Raw genomic sequence first — 21,142 nt, forward strand, 5'->3', positions numbered from 1 at the left:
AATGTCGCGATACGATAAATGCAATCGCGATGGACTACAAACCGACCTTTATCAAAGTCGGAAACGTGATGGTACGCATTTCTCCTCCTTACACGAGGTATCACAACAACGTTTCACCAGACAACGCCGGTCAACTGCTGTTTGTGTATGAGAAATCGTTTGGAAACGTTCCCCATGTCAGCACGTTGTAGGTGTCGCCACCGGCGTCAACCTTGTGTGAATGCTCTGAAAAGCTAATCATTTGCATATCACAGCATCAGCTTCCTGTCGGTTAAATTTCACGTCTGTAGGACCTCATCTTCGTGGTGTAGCAATTTTAATGGCTAGTAGTGTAAATATATTTTTATATATCTACTAGCTTACCCCGCCTTGGCGGAAGGAAGATAAATACTAAACTTTGGAAGGCGGTATGTGAACATCTCCCGTTAGTGGCCAGGTCTAGATCTCGGATTATATCCACTTCTACATCTACATACATACTCTGCAATCCACGATACGGTGCTTGGCGGAGGGTACCTCGTACCACAGCTAGCATCTTTTCTCCCTGTTCCACTCCCAATAGAACGAGGGAAAAATGACTGCCTATTTGCCTCTGTACGAGCCCTGATCTATCTTGTCGTATTTTTGTGGTCTTTCCTCGAAATGTAAGTTGGCGGCAGTAAAACTATACTGCAGTCAGCCTCAAATGCTGGTTCTCTAAATTTCCTCAGTAGCGATTCACGAAAAGAACGCCTCCTTTCCTCCAGAGACTCCCACCCGAGTTCCTGAAGCATTTCCATAATACTCGCGTGATGATCAAACCTACCAGCAACAAATCTAGCAGCCCGCCTCTGGATTGCTTCTATGTCCTCCCTCAATCCGACCTGATATGGATCTCAAACGCTCGAGCAGTACTCAAGAATAGGTCGTATTAGTGTTTTATAAGCGGTCTCCTTTACAGATGAACCACACCTTCCCAAAATTCCACCAATGAACCGAAGACGACTATTCGCCTTCCCCACAACTGCCATTACACGCTTGTCCCTCTTCATATCGCTCTGCAATGTTACGCCCAAATATTTAATCGACGTGACTGTGTCAAGCGCTACACTACTAATGGAGTATTCAAACATTACAGGATTCTTTTTCCTATTCATCTGCATTAATTTACATTTATCTATATTTAGAGTTAATTGTCATTATTTACACCAATCACAAATCCTGTCCAAGTCATCTTGTATCCTCCTACAGTCACTCAACGACGACACCTTCCCGTATACCACAGCATCATCAGCAAACAGCCGCACATTGCTATCCACCCTATCCAAAAGATCATTTATGTAGCGATGCTTTCTAAAGCCGTGCTGATGCATGGACAGCAACTTATCTGTCTCAAGGAAATTCATTATATTCGAACTGACAATATGTTCGAGAATCCTGCAACAAACCAATGTTAAGGATATTGGTATGTAATTTTGAGGATCCGTCCTTCTACCCTTCCTATATACAGGCGTCACCTGCGCTTTTTTCCACTCGCTCGGGACTACGTTGGGCAAGAGATTCGCGATAAATGCAAGCTAAGTAAGGAGCCATCACAGTAAAGTACTCTCTGTAAAACCGAATTGGAATCCCATCAGTACCTGGCGATTTATTTTTTTTAACCCATTCAACTGTTTCACAACCCCGGGGATGTCTATCATTATGTCCACCATACGGGAATCTGTACGAGACTCAAACGGCGGTATGTTTGTACGATCCTCCTGCGTGAAAGATTTCTGAAACGCTAAATTTAAAATTTCAGCTTTCATTTTGCTGTCTTCCGTTGCCAGGCCAGACTGATCAGTGAGTGACTGGATGGAAGCCTTCGACCCGCTTACCGATTTTACGTAAGACTAGAATTTCCTTGGATTTTCAGCAAGATGTTTTGCTATGACCGTGGTAGTGGTTGAATGCTTGGCGCATCGCTCTTTTTACAGCATCACGAATCTCTACTAACTCTTGCCTGTCCTCATTCTCCCGATCTTTTTTGTACCGCGAGTGCAACTGCCTTTGCTTCCTGAGCATTCTACCAATTGCGCTGTTAAATCTCGGCGGGTCTTTTCCATCCGTAACCCACTTTTTTGGCACATACTTGTCCAGTTTGTGATTTACAATGTGTTTAAAATTTGCCCATAATTCTTCCACGTCCATCGTACCGGAAGTAAATGAAGTCGATTCATTTACTGAGTGGGATGCTAACAACTCCTCGCCAAGACGCTGGCACTATCAAAGGTTTTTGCGCGAATCATAAAGACATTCCAATAACTCTGAAACATTCGGCAGAACCTTCGACTCGGTATATGGGTAAGCGTGTAAAGGAACACGTTACACTGCTGACAAATACGCAACTTTGACCTTAAGCATTTTACACATGGACAACTGTATTAGCTGAGCGCAGTCTTTGAAAACGCCAACACAAAACCATTTGAGTAAAAGAAACACAGAGCACTAGTAAAACTTCTGAGAAAACTTTCAAATAACGGCCAGCATTTAACTAGGCTAACTGAACTCTTCCATCTTTTTAAAGCTCGACTGTGAAAGTCTCACCGTAATAATGAAATTTAAATTTCTCTGAGTGCGTCGGTCAACAAAACACAATAACGACCACTTACTTCATGTAACGTACACAATACGAAGGAGCGGGTTCGACGGCTTCACCGCTTCACTTCAAATTTTGTTCCCAGCGAAGTCAGAGAACTTATAAATCCAAGTTGCCCATGTCGCCAAAACGCCCGACCAATTTTATACCACAACATATAACGGTCACCACGCTCGCCGTTGACACTCGTCTCCCAGCGAATGTCACGAAATCTCGAGCGTTACCCGTCGAAGGCTAACAACCCAATCCCTTCGCCCGCCAACCCGGAAGATACGACACGCGAAAAGCAAAGATAGATCAGCTCAACCACAATCGATGTCAACCATGAACACTGGCGCCAGCTCGCCACGGCTCAAGTGTCGTGGTGATCTCTCCATTGGCAAAAAATTCCGGACTCGTCCCGCTTTAGAATCTCCGGGAGAGATCTGGAAGCTGAGGTCACCAAGAGCAAAAGATCGAATAACCAGTGAAAGGACAACGTTCTACGATTCGGGGAGCAGTATGTCGTAAGTATGAACGAGATAGGGACGCCAGAAAATCTGAAATGCTAAGGCTCAATGTTGATACAGTGGCTGTGAAGTTGTAAGACGTCGTGGTCTCCTGACCTTCATTGCTTACATATTCCGCCCTCACAATCATATTCTGCACATCAAGACGCTTCATTCGAACCTAAACTCGATAAGATAAAGTCTATGTTGTATGAATTCATGTAAACGATATGCAAATAACTAATAAATCGCAAGTGCGCACCATGGTTGAAATACTCGAGGCTGGCGTACACACATACATTCCAGACACGACAGTCACAGGAGCTTTTAGTTCGAGAGAGGCAACCGCATACCAGGAGGCCGGTCCCAACCCAACTACGTCGGCCGGTGGCCGCCCGTGTAGCAGACAGCGTTCGCCTGAGGAAAAGGAGGAACGACCCCTGTTCGGCTTAAAAGCAAATTCCGCTACATTGTGTGGGAGAGCGAGTCTACGCATTCTTTACACATAGCACGCAGTTTCAGAGATTTTCACAGGGAGACAGCAAACGCCAAATGCCAATGCTATGGATTTCCGGATTGGTTGCCTTAAACGAAACGTCATTCTCCCGTTTTAGAAGAGCAATGCTGATTGGCATACGATATTTCTGACGCCTTGAGCTGAAGGAGTAATGGGAGAGACCGAAAGATATACCCCTTCACGTCTGACGTGGAGAGGGGCCGTTCCGTTGTCACTCTTGGAGCGAGGAACAAGTCTCTCCTCAGTACTTCACTGGGAGAGCACCTCTGTCGTGAGTGAGTCGAAGTGCGACTCTATATTGAGTCCTTGCAATTAAGCATTGTTCACTGTGTTGGCCGACACACTTATTGTGCGGTGTGAACGGACAGAGTTGTAGTTAAACGCCTGCGAGTGAATTTTGAGTGGCATTGTGGTGGACTGGTTATTGGACTGGTGTACCACGCCAATAGTTAGACTAGGGGCGAATAAGAATCCTTGACTTCATCAAGGCTTAGAGAGAGTTTGATTGGTGAAGGTCAATCCAGATAGAACGAGAGTTATCTTATTTGTCAGCAGCGAGCGGCGCAGACAGCAGTCATCGCAGCTTACGGTATTGTGCGCTACAGCTCTTGCGAGCCCCATATTTCCTCCACAACAGTACACTTCACTGCATTTCACACGCGACAGCCTCGACCATACCTAGCAACATTCTGAAGGATAATTATTCATGTTGAGTAGGCGCGCCTATCAGCCATTCTGCCAAATCAACAACAAACTTTGTATAGAAATTTCAATAGCGAATCCTATCCTTGAGAGGTAACTTCACATTCCGAAAAGAACCAGGATATAACTTGTTCAATTTATAACTAAAAGTGCCATTGTGATTTCTCAGAATTTTTGCAAAATAATAATTTTCGTTAGTTTCATGTTTTTCTTACATTAACTAGCACTACTCCAGTACCCAAGTATCCCACTAGTTACGTAAGAAATTTTTGTGTCATTTCCTTACAGCGGACGACTCCAGAAGATATTTATTGCTGAAAGTTTTTCAGGCATTTCTCTTTAAAACGTTAGGAGCGTCTGTCTGACTTCTGTGTAGTGTGCGTGTGGAAATCGCATACACAGCGTAAAGAGTACATCTCAGATTAATCCGATGCACAGAATAACAGAATAGCTGATCAACCCCACGCTCACAAAGTGAAATGATAAAAAGACAAGGATTTCTGGCAGATGAGATTAGGGTAATATCAACAGCAGCAAAAAATGGTATAACGGGAGTATAATTCGTAAATCGAAGAAAGACGAAAGTAATGAGAAGTAGCAGAAATGCTATCAGTGACATACTTCACATCGGGATTGGTGATTACGAAACAAACGGAATTAAGGAATTATGCTACTCACGCAGCAAAATAATCAGTGATAGCCGGCCGGAGTGGTCGAGCGGTTCTAGGCGCTACAGTCTGGAACCGCGCGACCGCTACGGTCGCAGGTTGGAATCCTGCCTCGGTCATGGATGTGTGTGATGTCCTTAGGTCAGTTAGGTTTAAGTAGTTCTAAGTTCTAGGGGACTGATGACCTCAGAAGTTAAGTCCCATAGTGCTCAGAGCCATTTTTAATCAGTGATAGACGGAGCAACGAAGCAGACTAGCACTGACAGAAAGAGCGTTTGTGGCCGAGAGAAGTCTACTGGTATCAAACATAGGCCTTAGTTTGAGGAAGAAATTTCTGGGGATCTGAGTTTGGAGCACAGCTTTGTATGATAGTGAAACACGGCTTGTTGAAAAACCGGAAAAGAAGAGAAACGAAGCATTTGAGATGCGGTGCTACACAAGAATATTGAATATTAGGTGGACTGATAAGGTACGGAATGAGGAGGTTCTCCAGGAGACTGCCGAAGAAAGGGTCATAGGGAAACAGTGACAAGAAGAAAAGACAGGATAATAGGACATGTGTTAAGGCATCAGGGGATAACTTCCATGGTATTAGAGGGAGCTGCAGGCGGTAAAACTTGTACGGAAGCAGAGATTGTAATACATCTTGCAAATAATTGAGGACGTAGTCTGCAAATGCTACTCTGAGGTGAAGAGATGGGCACAGGAGAGGAATTCGTGGCTGGCCATATCCAACCAGCCAAAAGAGCCTTTAAAAAAAAAAAAAAGTGAAATCGGGCGAACAGTTTGTTTATTAAGGAGCCCTTTATAGGCACCACAACTTTTATCACAGGCAATGAATGATATTACGGGCCTTTCATCGTTTTCATTTTGCAGGCTCCCGCTTGTTTTTGAATGTATCTTATCGAATCAGTCAGGTATCTCAGCACGTCTACATCTACATATATATACCTCTAGCTACCAAGCGGCGTGTGACATAGGGCACAATTCGTGCCAAAGTCATATTTCCCCCTTTCTGTTCCACTCTCGGATCGGGCGATGGAAAAACGACTGTCTGAACGCCGCAGTACGAACTCCAATTTCCCTTATCTTTGAATGGTGATCATCGCGCAGTTTGAAAGTTGGTGGTAATAATAAATGCTCTACATCCTCGGCGAAGATCGGATTTTGTAATTTAGTGAGCAGCCCCTTCCGTTTAGGGCGTCGTCTATCTGCAAGTGTGACCCACTTCAAACTTACAATGAGATCTGTAACGCTCTCGCGATGGCTAAATGTACCTGTCACGAATCGTGCCTGTCTTCTTTGGACCTTCTCAATCTCTTCAATCAGGCCCAACTGGTAAGGTCCAAACAGACGAACAATAAGACTGGACGAACTAAAGTATTGTAAGCGATTTCCTTTGTTGAAGGACTGCATAGCTTCTGAATTTTACCAATAAACCACTATCTAGAGTTCGCCTTACCTGTTATTTGTGTAATCTGATCGTCCCATTTGAGATCATTTCGAATAGTCACACCCAGGTACTTGACGGATGTTATCGCTTCCAAAGACTGGGCATTTATCTTGTACTCGTACATTAATGGGGATTTTCGCCTTGTGATACGCAGTAGGTTACACTTACTAATATTGAGAGATAACTGCCGGTCATTACACCACGCATTTATTTTCTACAATTCCTTATTGATTTGTTCACAGCTTTCATGCGATACTACTCTGCTGTAGACTACAGCATCATCGGCAAACAGTCTAATGCCGCTGTCAATACCATCAACCAGATCGTTAATGTAAATCGTAAAAAGCAGCGGACCTATTACGCTGCCCTGGGGCTCACCTGATGTTACACTTGTTTCTGTTGAAATCTCCCCATTCAGGACGACATACTTTTCTCTGTCTGTTAGAAAAATTTCTGTCAGTGCGGAACTGAGTCGAACGCCTTTCGAAAGTCGAGAAATATGGCATCAACCTGGGAGCCGGTATCTAGAGCCTATTGTATATCATGCACAAAGAGGGCCAGCTGTGTTTCGCATGACCGCTGTTTCCTACAACCGTGCTGGTTTCTGCAGATGAGCTTCTCACAGTCTAGAAAGGTCATTATGTCTGAACACAAAATATGTTCCATGATTCTGCAACAAATCAATGTCAGTGAAATTGGCCGGTAATTATGTGCATCCGATTTTCTACCCTTTTTATAGATTGCTATGACCGGGGCCTTCTTCCAGTCCCGTGGAACTTTCCGCTGTTGCAACGATCTCTGACAGATGACGGATAAGAACGGTGCTATATTCGTTGCATAGTCAACATAAAATCTTACGGGGATACCGTCTGGGCCAGATGCCTTCCTGGCGTCTAAGGATCTCAACTATTTTACAGTCCTAGATACACTAAACAATATCTCATCCTTGCGTTTGTTCGATAATGTGAAGTGGGTCTGGTGATGCAGTCCTCTACCATGAACGAGTTTTTGAAATCAATGTTTAGAATATCGGCCTTCTGTTTGTCATCAACCGTTGCACTACCCGTACTGTCAGTAAGAGAAGGTATTGAATAATTTGTAGCGTTCATAGATTCTAAGTACGAACAAAAATTTTTTGGGGTTAGTTTTAGAATCTGAAGATAAAATATTGCTTTCAAATTCGTTAAAAGAATCTCTCATTGACCTTTTGACAGCTGCTTCCATTTCGCATAATTTCTGTTTGTCGGCGGGGAAGTGATTACGTTTAAATCGACTGGGCAAAATTCTCTGCTTTCTCAGCAACTTCCTATTATGTTTGTTGAACCAACGTGGATCCTTTCTCTCCGCTATATTTTTGCTAGGCACATATTTCTCTAGCGCGTGGTGGACAATACCTTTAAATACCGACCAAAGATGCTCAATGTCTTTGTGTCCCGCGGTGGTGAATGCTTGGAGCTGACTACGAATATATTCATTAATGACACTATTAGTTGCTTTCCCAAACAAGAAAACTGTGCGCTGTTTCTTTCGTTTGTCGCCAAGATATCTAATATTTTCCCATCTCGAGTTGGTTTTCTATCGAATTGCTCAAGGTTGTTGGTAGGGTTCCTGCACTTACCTTAGGATCCACTTAGCAACTAATAAGTACACGAAACCCTCCGTTGCCAAATTTACCTTTATTGTGAAAGGTCTCTGTTGGATTCCTTTCATGTTTAATTTCTTAAATCTGTTGCCATTTATGGAATAAATTCCTCTTCTAAATGTACTGTGGCGTTTCTGACTATCTGGGAGGAGACTGAGCAGTGGAACGTGTTACTTTTACACATAAACAAGAACGATCTGTCACACTACTACACTTTAAAGCACAGTTTATATGTAATTCTTATATGTAATTCATGTCACACAGGATAGAAACCTCTTTGCTTTTAGGAAGCGTAGCTACCTGTTCCGACGTTGGTCCTACTGTTCCCTAGCAGACAGCCTTGTCTGCTACCCTCAAGCATGCAACTAGAAATACATTTGCTCATTCATCCTCTCACACAAAAGGGAAGGGGGATGACAGTATCTTATCATATACAGTATATAAAAGAAAGCGGATGTAGGCTACCGGTGTAGTATTGTTCTCGCTTTCCGTCAGCTTCATCGTGCCTACAATGTCCGCTATTGCCGTAATCTTATCATCATTTGTCTCTTGTCCTCCGCCCCAAATATCCTTAGTATGGTCCTGTCCGTCCGTTGTCATGTTGGTATAGGAAGCTGCCCCTCTGGCCACTTCCGTTGGTCTTTGTGAGCCACCCTCAGGAAGCACGCTCGGCAGTAGGGCAGTTGCAGGATGGCCGTGGCGAGCGTCTGAAGTGGTAAGATCTCCGGCTAAGCGCGTGTCTGTTAAGTCCGTAGGACAATGGATTTCTTAAGTTCAGCCTAACTGAAAATTTATTCACCTTTATTTCGGGTTTAGGTCTAAAATATCCGATGTTATCTTAAATTGCAGCGCAGTATAATTCTCGTGTGAAGTTCAGATTAGTTTCCGGTAGTTGCTTTGTTACTACTTTGTGAGTAAAGTGGAACTACGTGTTGATCAGTAACTCTAACTAAGATCAATCTTAAATGCGAATGCTTGTGTGATTATAATGTCTCGTCTTGACTATATTTTCAATATAGCAACTTTTCTTTATGTTCAGCCCACGTGGGGTGTACTTTGCGAGACCACTACCACGTGCTTATATAACTGTTTGACCCATCAGGTTAATAGTAAGACGTTAGTAACCAGTTCAAGGTTTTTCTTTTGTCAATTGCTTTTCGATCTAATTTATTTTAATTATCAAAATTATTGTGGAGTTGTACGCTTTGTGTAAACCAAGTTGACCACGTGAAGCATGTGGTGTAATCATCAAAGTAGCCCTCAGCTATTCTTTTTGCGAAGGCTTCACAAAGAGTTAATATGAATTTAGTATACCAGTGTGTGGTAATTACATGACGGACAGCATTGCGGTATGAACGTAATTTCTTTGGGTAAAAACTGAATCAGTTGGTTGTGGTTAATTTCTTCTTGCTTATGTTTCAATGTTCTTCGTGTGTTATTTTATGAATCCAGTGTTGTATGCAGTCTCCCAATCTTGGATCCATATTTTGTGTGTTCCGTAAGATTACAATCTCACATTTTCTTAATCGTAAATAAGGCACCAGCTCAGTTATAACTCAAGTATAATATGCTGAAATTTCAATGAACAATCTTAAAATAAATTTCCAAATATAAACTGATTTCTTTCCTTTTATTTAAATTCTCCTTTTTATATATATATTACCGGTTTTGTATGACTATTAAAAGATTATAATTAATGTTAGTCTGCTTGGTAAACCTAGACTAAATATCTGATGAAACAGTTGCCCAGTAATCCTCGGTTAACGTCCCCAGACAGATCACGGCTTTTAACCCACTTTCATTGTCAATTAGCACCGATCTCACCATACAAAATTAAAGTTACAACCTTACACATGGCGACCCTGTTCTGTGATTCTGCTAGACTCTGGAATCTCTGAAATGTTAGATTGCGAGCGTGTTATAATCTTAATTTTTTTTCCCTACAGCGCTCAAACAACTTCTGCGTTGTTTCTGAGCAGACTTTCAAAAGATTCACGGCGTTGTTGATCGGCGTTGCGTTGTTTGTCTTGTTTTGTTTTTTATATTTGTGTGTTTTATATGTCTGTGTGTTTTTTATTCTCGCTTGTAAATTCCACTGTTTCGATCAAAGATAAAAATTTGTTTTGCGTGTGAAAAAGTGTGTACTAGGTTGGGTATCTTTCGTGTGACTGTCGTAATTTTTGGGGGACACATCTATTGTGATTAGTGTGTTGCGTACTGAGTATAAATTGCACTAATGCAAACACGTAACCAAGCTAAAAGTAAGCGGTCCAACAACTTAAGCAACATGGACCAAGGGGATATTTTGATTTCCAATATTAACGCGTCGGGCGGTTCCGAAAATGCAATGGGGAATACTTCAGACGAAATGCAAAACAGCACGAACGGGCTCACAGCAGAGCCAGAAATTAATTTGCCTCCAACTAACCAAATTGATTTAGCAGAACTCATGAAAGCCTTATTGCAACAAAATAAAGAAAACACAGAGAAATCGATCCGCGACCTAGGGGAACAAATGACGCAGAAATCAGAAAAATCGTTCCGAGAACAAAAAGAATCATCTGAAAAATCGATCCGAGAGCTAGGCGAGCAAATAGACGAAAAACTAATCCAGCAGACAAATAAAGTCGACAAGTCGATGCAGAGAGTGTCCGACGATATCTCACAAAGAATAAACAATCTGGCAAGTGAGATAAAAAGTGATATTATGAAAGAATTAGGCCGTACATTTGAACAAATCGATGATCGTCTGCAAGCCTTAGAACAGAGCAAGCGGAGGGGCGATGCCGAATCTAAAGAAAGCGAAGAACGGCTACTTAGGAATTTCCAAGAGCTGAGGGAAGAATGCCAAAGGGAGCACCAGCAGGTACTCTCGATGGTCCAAGAGGCGGAAACGCATTGTCCCACGTCCGTTAGCAACACAATAGCGGACAACAGTTTAGCGATCCACGCGTTGGAACAGCAAGTAGAACAATTGAAGCAGACTGGGGCGGAGGACAAGAGACAAATTGATGATAAGATTACGGCATTAGCGGACATTGTAGGCACGATGAAGCTGACGGAAAGCGAGAACAATACTACACCGGTAGCGGCCGCAGAGACCGAAGAAGTGCGTTCGCTTCTGACATTTCAGAAGGGACAGTTCGAAGTGAACAGGCAAAACAGAGCTGTAACAGGCGAATTACAAGAACGCGTGGCGCATCTGGAAAACCGCATGGCGTGTGATTCCGAACTCGTCAATAGCATTAAAAATAGCCGTACGAACAGTGCAGAGAGGGACTCCGGCCACGAGGGAGATTTTGAAGACAGGGAAGAATGTAATTTGAGGGGCAGACATGAGAATAATAGAAACATTCAAGGGCCTAGCCAGGAGGAAATGCGGGGATTTGATTTCAAACATTTCCTTACGGTGAGAAAGTTTGAGATATTCCGAAATTCGCAAAAAGGAATACATCCACGAGCATGGCTCGAGCAATTTGAGTTCTTCCTCCCGACTGGGCAAGTTCACATAAGATAGAATATATGTGTGGCTATTTGGAAGGCGAACCGGCGATTCGCATGAGGTCGGCAGCGCGTCACTGCAACTCCACTCGGGAGTTTCGACAAGCCTTTCTGTCCGCTTATTGGTCGGAAGCGGCACAAGATAGGGTCAAACATGGCATAATTATGCTGCCAAATTTGAACCAGTCTGGTTTCGGCAGCCCTGCACGCCTATTCGACCACATGCTGCAGGCAAATCAATTCCTATACGACCCATACGGGCCTGCGGAACTAATTAGGATGTGCATCACCAAATTGCCGATGCACTTGCGGCACGTCATTCTTGTGGGACGATGCTAAGAGGACGTGGAAACGTTTAAGACGCTTCTCCAAGATTTGGAATATAATACAGCAGAATGCCCGCCTAATCAGGCACAAAGTTATTACGGGGCACAGCAGCGCGACCGCAGTCGTGGCCGTATTACTAATCAACGGCGTGACTGGTCGTCGCGACGCGTACAGAACAATAATCGGGACAGGCCGTATAGAAACTGGGGTGACAGTCGCGAACACAAGTGGAACTACAGAAATGATCGAGGACGTAGACAGAATCGTGAACGGAACAGTTACGGCAACCAGAATCGATACTACGGTGAACACGGTGGGAATAGGACTATAGGCGGAGCACCTCATGATGTTGAAATTCGGCCAGCTAACCCTAGACATAATCCAGCAAATGGAAATGAACAAAACCGGCAATGACAAACGATCAGCGCAGAAGGCGCCCAATCGGAAACAATGAACGACATGGCAAAGGTGTGCATACGGTATATAGAGAGGGAAGATATTAGAGAGGATTTGTTGCAAGAAACTACGAGTGCTAAAATTTCGGGAGTAAATCCAGTCGTGACAGTTAATGTAAACGAAATATGTTTTAAGTGTGTCATTGACACTGGAAGCCCTTTCTCGATAGTGAGCGAGGCAGCATTTCAAAAATGCTAAGGGACTGGGACTTGGCCCATTTTTCAAGTGCGAGGAATTAAGGTGAAGGGCGCAATCTACGGTAAGAGCATAGAAATCCGAAGGCAAACTCGGCTTAATTTTACCTGCCAGGGAAGAGAGTTTGAGTACAACTTCTTTGTGCTCCCAATGCTGAATGTGGCAATGATTTTAGGAAATGACTTCATGAATGCCCACCATGCAGTAATTGACATGGGTGGAGGAGTAATGACAGTTCAAGTTGGGGATCAGCCAATTTATTTAGTATTTGATGAATGCATATTACGTGCCGAGTCAAAAATTAGTTGCCTAAAATTTCAAGCTCAAACCGAGTCGCAACCCAGACTGGAGCTACTCGTGAACTATATAAGTGAGTCGTGCTCTACGTCTGGTAAGCAGGGGAAAGATGTTGCGTTTGCTGATGCACTGAGAAAGAGCATCGCGGGTGTCAGAACCACAGACAGAGAAAAGGAGAAATTGTATTGTCTACTTAGGAATCATGAACGGGTATTTTCTGAGACTCCGGGGGCTATTAAGGGTTTTACGTACCAATTCAGAGTACGTGACCATCAGAAGTTTTCTGTTAGACCATACCCTATTCCCGTGGCGTATAAAGCCCAGGTGGAGAAGGAAATAAACAAGATGTTAGAACAAGGAATAATTGAGTGGGCAGTAAGCTCGTACAATTCACCCTTGCTTGTCGTGCCAAAACGCGACAACTCAGTTCGTTTGATGCTAGACTCGAGACAGATAAACACAATTATTATGTCGGAAACGGACAGGCCTGAGAGCCTTGAGGAACTCTTACAACGTTTCCACGGAGTAATGGTACTATCATCTGTCGACCTCCGTTCGAGTTTTTGGCAAATCGTGCTACACCCATCTTGCAGATTATATACAGCGTTCCTGTGTTACGGAAATTGTTTCCAATTTCGGCGTCTCCCGTTCGGACTAAACGTCTCATCAGCTGCTTTTATAAGGGGATTAAATAGCATTTTACCTGATGATTTGAAACAGCGAGTGACAATTTACGTGGATGACATATTAATTTCGGAAAAGTCGTGGGAGGACCATAATGACGTTCTGAACAGACTACTGGATGTTTTTGAGAAGGCAGGTGTAACAGTCAACTTAGATAAGTCACAGTTCGGACGAGAGAACATAAAATTCTTAGGCCATATTGTCTCAGCAAATGGAATACAACCTGACCCGGAGAAAATTGCGGCGATAGTGGAGTGTGAAATTCCGACAAATAAAAAATAGTTGCGAGCATTCTTAGGCCTGTGTAATTTTTATAAGCGATTTATAAATTTTAGTGTACTTGGTACAACCCGTCTATGTGGACTAACAGGGAAGAACGCTTTGTGGGTCTGGGATCAAGAGGCACAGGACGAATTTTATAAATTAAAAAAGGCATTGGTAGAGGCTCCCATCCTCGTGAGTAGATAGCAAATGGGCATTCTAGCACAACTATCGAAATCGACCGCTTTTTACCAATTTTTATGCTATTTTAAGGCCATTTTATATCAAAATTGACTTTTTGATCATTTTTTGGTGTTAACTACATCTGAAAATAGGGAAATGCCAAAAAGTGTCCCAAATAAGTTATAGCCCTATGAAATGATTAATCTAACACAAATATATACAATGAAAGAATATATACAATACAACATATACTATTGTAATATATATACAATATATTAATGAATAATATCTATAACAATATATACAATATGATATATGAACAATAAACTAATATAAAATATATACAATATAAAAATATATACAATATCTATAATATACAATATCTACGATATACAACTATGTAATCTGAATTAACATATACTATAATGTCCAAGTGGTAATGTATTTATTCCATCACCCATAATATGCCTTTTATCAACATGTGGACTTAATGCTATCTTATTTAGTTCAACTGTATATATTTCATGTTTAATGGTTCTAATTAAATTCATAGTTCTATATTGTTCATTCTTATTGAATAAACAATCTTTATAGTCATCGAATGTTATTCTATTTTTTACAACACATTTCTTAACACCTTTAGATTTTTTAGTTTCTTTTTCATTTACTTTATATGCATACATTTTAGATCTTAATCCAATAAATTCTTTCATAATTTTACCATTACATTCATCTTTCATTTTACCTAATACTTTTTTATTCACTTGTGGTATATTATAAATATTGTTGTTTGGATAATCACTTGTATCAAAATGTTCAATCATATTTTTCATATCTTCATAAAAGTCATCTGTTTTTATATTGTATATATAACTATCTGTATCTTGATAACATAATTCAATATTTGCATCATATTTAGGTTTCATTACATTGTAATGGAAATTATACATTAATTCTTTTGATAAATCTAATATACTCATACCAATATAAATTGGTTTATTAAATTTAATTTCAGTTTTATTCATATGAATAGCTACTAGATTTTCATTAAATATTGTTCTATGTTTAAAATTAGGTTTAGCTATTAATTTATCACATTTTCTACCATCTGATACTAATTTTATGTTAACTCTGTTACGTGTATTTTCCATTGTTTTTCCAAACACACTATTATTCATTAGTTTATAGAAATCTTTTTCAAATTCATTTTTTGCTTTTTTCCTCATTTATGTATTAAAAGCAATATATTTGTTCAACCAATCACTTTGATTAAATTTTAAAACACGATGTATCTTTTTTAATTTCATTCCTAATGATAGATATTGTTTTAAATTTCTATAGTGTACAACATATTTTGTTTTATCATATAATGTAGTTAATAGTTTACCCATGTTTTCTGGTGCTAATGGTACATCTTTATGTTTATCATGTAATTCAATTGGATATTCTAAATCTACTTCTAATATATATCCAGTATCAGAATCATCTTTCATATTCATTATAAATTTATTCCAATAGTTTATATAAAATTCAGGATAATTTAACCATTCAAAACCACCATAAGGTAGATATTGTGACATGGCATAACCATATAGATTATTAGCATCTAAATACATTAGATAATTTGATTCTTTATTTTTATCATAATCATTTAGATATTTATTATTTGCTTTTACATATCTTTTACAACATTGTGATATACCACCTCTTATTCCATTTTCAACCATTAAAATCATATCATAATCATGTAATAATTCTAATGGCTGATTCGTCATTTTTAACATTGAATCCCATGATAAACCAGGTGCTGTATAATACCATGCTGGATCTAAATCATATGATTTCATACATGTATGTCTAAAGTTTTCAAATACATCAGCCAATAACAACACATCTGTTTTTAGATATAAATCATGATATTCACCTAGATTTTTAATATTAATTTATTCCACACTAATTGTGCATGTTTATAATCATCATTAGTTATATTACATTCATTTAGTTTATTATAGAATTCATTTTTAGATGGTAATTGTGTTTCATTAAATCTATTCCAATTATCCATATAATCATATGGGTACACACCTTTTCTAATAACTAAATCTATTTCATCATCATTAAAGAATTGTTTAATATTAAGCATTTTATCTTTTGATAAATTAGATGATAGTTTATCTAATGAAGATGCCATAAATCTAAATGTATCAATAAACCTCATTTTTAACTTATTTGTTTGTTTACCAAAACTAATATATTTTTCTTCATTATTTGGTATCAAATCAATATCTTTATTATCATAACCAAGTTCTTTAATAAATAAATGTGAATCATAACCAGTTAGATTGTGTAAGAATATTGGTACAAATGTTGGTTGTTGAAGTTTAAGATTACATTCATTACACAATGGGGCTATATATTTACCAGTTAAATGATCATGATGATGTACTTTTTTATTATCTGGTGTATATACTGATTTACATAATGTACAATTTTTAGATTCATTATGTATTTTTATTTGTTCCTCTGTTAACTTATTCATTGGTTCAATTTGTGAATATATTTCACCAATTTCATCTACTTCATTTTTTATCATTTCTATAAATGTTTTAGCTGCATTTTGTCCTCTATATACAACTGGATTTTTATAATGACCATGAATATATTTCACATAGTAACAAAATCCAGATGGTTCATGTTTTTGATATTTCAGTATGTATGATTTATTTTGGTTTGGTGTACATTTATCCATTTTCAATAATAAGCTTTCAAAATCAGCATATATAACAAATGGAACATACATTGTATGATTATAGTTTTTGAATGTTATATATTCACCTCTTTGAGGTACAATAATTTTAGATGATTCATGTTTTGAACAATCGATTTTATGTATATTTAATTTATCTTCTGAATTAAAGTGTTGTAGGCACATTTTACATAGATGAATTTTACCATGATGCATTGTTTTCTGACATCTAACTAAACGTGATAAATGTTTAATCCAACAATAATGTGATTCATTATTATTTTTCATGTATAATAAATCAACATGTTTTGGTTTTTCATCTTTAGCTGTCTTTAATGGATATATTTCATATTTTTCATTGTATGCATATACATTAATCGATATATTAAGTTTACATTCATATTTAGGTATATTATCAATTTTAACTGGATATTCTATTGAACCAATTTTAGCTTCTAATTCATCAATATAGTCTTTATAATTACTAGTTCGATCAGGATTACGATCAACTGGATATAATGCTGATGCTATAGACCATAGAAAACATTTTTGATCATTATTTTTAACATTTACACATGCTTTCTTATTTCGTATTTTAAGTGGTAATTCCATATAAGATGAACCACGTAATGGTATATATTTGTTAATGCCTAACTGTAATCCAATTATTCTATTTAACATCCAACCTGATCCTCTATCTTGAAAATCATACATACGTTTTAACATTTCACGTTTACCATTTGTATAAAATTTAGTTACATCTCGATCATTTGTAATTGTATAGTTGTATGTTGAGAATCTAAATTCTTTTATTTCATTAGTAGTATTCAATTTGAATTCACAGTACAATATTAGATTAACTTTTAATCCATTGTATATTTTAAGATTATCTTTTATTAACTTATGTATAATAGGTTTAGCTGATGTCATAATATGTTGTGGGTCTATGATTTCAATATTGTTTTCAATGTTGTATGTTTGTAGCCTATTTTGGAATGCTTTTTCAATTGAATGATATTTATGTGTTTTTCTTTCTTTAGGTTGTTCAAATATATCTGTAGCAAATGGAAATTGTGTTTGAGTATTTTGAATCAACTGTAACAAATCACTTTTACATAATTTAGAATATCCACTTATATTTAAATGTTTAGCTAATGCTTTAAGTTCATTAACATTCATTGATGATGGATCTTTATCTTCTATATTAGCAATAGATACATTTTTAGGTGTTCTTTTTCTTTTATTAGATTCCTTAGCAATATCAATTGTATGTGGAAATAATAAATCCATTAATTCACTTTTACGCATTTTAGAGTAACCTTTAAACTTTATGCTTTTAGCTATTGCTCTAAGTTCATTAACTTTAATTGACTCCATTTATTAAGGAAGAAAACTATTATTTTTGTTGTCTGTATTTGATTGATTTTTATATTTTTTATTTTTTGTATTTATTATTATTTTTATTATGTATTTAGTTTTCATTATATATTTATATGTATATTCTTTTAATATTACTTCTACACATAGGACATGTATCATTTTCTCTTAACCATATATCAACACATTTTTTATGAAACACATGTTTGCATTTAGTTTTCACAAATAGTCCATCATCAGCAATTAAACATATAGAACATTCAGTATCATCAGATTTTTCTAATATTTCATAAGGTGACATTTGTTTTTGTATGAATGAGTCAGATAGGTTTTGTTTTAGTAAAATATATTCCCAATGAACTTTATCTTGAAATTCTATTATAAATTCTTCAGATAACATTTGTTCAGATGATATACTTCGCCAATCTACTTTATCTTGAAATTCTCTAAGAATGGTTCAGATAAATGTTGATGATGTGATATTCTACCCCAGTGTACTTTGTCTTGAAATTCTCTTATTATATCTTCTGACAGTGTTTGATAACTTGACACTTGATCCCAATCTAATTTATCATGAAATAATCTTATAGCATCATCAGATAAATTTTGTTTAATTGATATCCGAAACCAATCTAATTTATCATGAAATGTTGTAATGAATTCAATGGATAAACCACGATGACTTGAAATTCTATCCCATTGATGGTCAGTAAATGGGTTTTTGTTTTTAATATAATCAACAATCATATCAGCATATGTTTCATTGCTTTCATACAGTTGATGTAACAGTTTAAAATCCATTTTTTTAAATATACCATGAATCAATTCAATTAGTTGTTGTTCTCTAGCATTTGGTTGATTCACTTGTATATTATTAATGAGATCAATTAGTTGTTGTCTTTTCATTTTAGAATAACCTTTTATTCCTAATAGTTTTGCTTTAGCTTTTAATTCTTTTAGGTTTAGGTTATCCATTAATGAGATATATTTTTTTAAGAGAAAATAGATATATACATATTTATTAAAATATAGTAATTGAATATTATTATGTATAATAATAAGTAAAAAGTATTAAATAAATAATTATAGTATATATAAAAAAATAATTCAAATATATTATTTTATATATTATATCAGTAAAATATATTAATTGAATAATTAATATATCTAAAATAATTAAAATATATCAATTGAATAAATATTAAAGGTAGTAAAATAATATTATTCCAATGATAAGTAATTAAAGTATAATTATTATATCTAGTTGTAAAATATATTAACAGAATAATTATGTATATATATTAATGTATCAGTAAAATATATTAATTGAATTTTTATAATATCTAAAATAATTAAAATATATTAATTGAATAAATATTAAAGATAGTAAAAATATTATTTCAATAATAAGTAATTAAAATATAATTATATAATTATTATATCTAGTTATAAAATATATAAATTGAATAATTAGTACAGCTATTAAAAAGGATAAATTCATTAAATTAATAATTAATATATCTATTAAAATAATAATAATATGTTAATTGAATAGTTAGTATTTCAATTATAAATTAGTAAAACACATAAATTAATAAATTTTATTTCTATAAAAATATATTAACCATATTAATAGAATAATTAGTATATCAATACAAGTAAGAAAAATATATTAAATGTCTAATTATTTTATCTACAAAAACGATAAATCTCTTTAAAATAAAATATATTAGTTGAATAATTATTATTTCTATAAAAATGATAAATCTGTATCAAGTAAAATATATTACTTGAATAAATATTATATCTAGTAAAATATATTATTGGAATAAATATATATGTATATGTATATACTAAAATATATTAGTTGAATAATTCCTATATACAGTTAAATAAGTTAATTGAATAAAAAATAGATATAATTGGTTGTAATATTGTATATAAAGGAATGATTGACAGATCAGATAAAAAGGTACATGTAATTGAATTTTTACCAAATTGAGTTTTTTGTACCTAATAAATGGACAGCATCAAAAAGTGCAGTCGATGTAAAAATCTAAAAAACATTAATGAATTTTATCTTGACAAATATAGAAAAGATGGTCGTCGTAATGTATGCAACCTATGTGCTATATTTTATACTAGACAGTATATAGAAAATAATAAAGATAAGATATATGAAATAGTAACATGTGAATGTGGGAGAAATTTATGTAGATGTTATCTTAAAAGGCATGAAAAATCATTAATTCATAACAAACTCATGGACATTAAAAATACTGAATAATAATTTTATACATAAATAGTTGTGAATATATATATCTATTAATAATAATTATATACAGAAATAGTTCTGAATATATTTCTATTAATAATAATTATATACATAAATAGTTCTGAATATATATAGCTATTAATAATAATTATATACATAAATAAATCTGAATATATGTAGATAATAAAAATATATAAAAATAGTTGTGAAAACAAATGAATACAAATAGGTATTAAAATACATAATTATAAATAGTTCTGGAATTAATTTAATATATAGCTACTAGAAATACAGAATAATAATTATATACATAAATAGTTGTGAAAACAACTGAATATAGAGACACTAAAAATATTGAATAATAATTATATACATAAATAGTTATGAATATATATAACTATTAATAATAATTATATACATAAATAGTTGTGAAAATAACTGAATAGCAATTATATATATAGCTACTAAAATACTAAATTATAATTATATACATAAATAAATCTGAATAGATATAACTACTAAAAATACTTAATAATAATTATATACATAAATAGTTCTGAATATATATAGCTATTAATAATACTTAATAATAATTATATACATAAATAGATATATTTATCTGTATCTATTTGTGAAAATACAGCTACTAAAAATACTTAATAATAATTATATACATAAATTGATAACAAATACAGACAACAAAAATAATAGTTTTCTTCCTTAATAAATGGAGTCAATTAAAGTTAATGAACT

The sequence above is a fragment of the Schistocerca cancellata genome, chromosome 10, assembly GCF_023864275.1.
Source record: "Schistocerca cancellata isolate TAMUIC-IGC-003103 chromosome 10, iqSchCanc2.1, whole genome shotgun sequence".
NCBI classification, from domain to species: domain Eukaryota; kingdom Metazoa; phylum Arthropoda; class Insecta; order Orthoptera; family Acrididae; genus Schistocerca; species Schistocerca cancellata.